The sequence below is a fragment of the Fukomys damarensis genome, unplaced genomic scaffold, assembly GCF_012274545.1.
Source record: "Fukomys damarensis isolate Sample0158 unplaced genomic scaffold, DMR_v1.0_HiC HiC_scaffold_23, whole genome shotgun sequence".
Taxonomy (NCBI): domain Eukaryota; kingdom Metazoa; phylum Chordata; class Mammalia; order Rodentia; family Bathyergidae; genus Fukomys; species Fukomys damarensis.
The window spans coordinates 8,234,786-8,235,470 of NW_022900935.1; the positions used below are offsets into that span (position 1 = coordinate 8,234,786).

The 685-nt window shown below is 37.5% G+C and overlaps 1 protein-coding gene across 3 annotated transcripts in view; it reads left to right on the forward strand.

Annotated features, from left to right (window-relative positions):
• Zmpste24 (zinc metallopeptidase STE24) overlaps window positions 1–685 on the forward strand; it is a 49,034-nt gene that overhangs the window by 1,051 nt on the left and 47,298 nt on the right. The window lies entirely within an intron of this gene.

Consider the following 685-nt stretch of genomic DNA (forward strand, 5'->3'; position numbering starts at 1 on the left):
AAATAAAAAGCTGGAAATGTAGCTTAGTAGCATGCAGAAGGCCCTGGGTTAAAAAAATTTTTTTAAAGTAGTGAAATAGAAAGTGAAAGTTGGGGGAATGGAATAAAATAAAATAAAATTTATTTTTAAAAAAGAAAAGAGAATGAAAGTCACAACATTTCCAGGGCATAATCATAGTTAACAGCTTGATAGAGATCTGAATTTTAAATGAAAATAAGTTTAATTGATGGTTTTATTGCAGTCTCACTACCGGTTTTCCTTACTTAATTTTATTTTTTTGAGACAGGGTCTTACTTTGTAGTTCAGGCTATGTAGCTCGGGCTGGCCTCAAATTCATGGTGATCCTCCTGCCTTGGCCGCCCCAGTGCTGGGATCACAGGTGTGCACCATCACACCCAGCTTGTTTGCTTTTCTTAGTTTACATTGTTAGTGAATTAGTCCCAGACTTAAAAACATTTGAGTTGTAAACTTTCACAGATCCTGATGAATATGAACAAATCACAGAAGTGGCCCAGGTGTCTATGGGACGTTAATCACAGTTTTACTGCTCTGTGCTTACTGTACAGTATGATGGTATACAGTTGTACAGTGTTCAGAGCCCAAGATGTCTGGAAGCAAGAGGAAAACCAGTGGTGATGTAGAGGGGAGAGTGCAAAACAATATACGCTGTATATTTGTGTTAGTG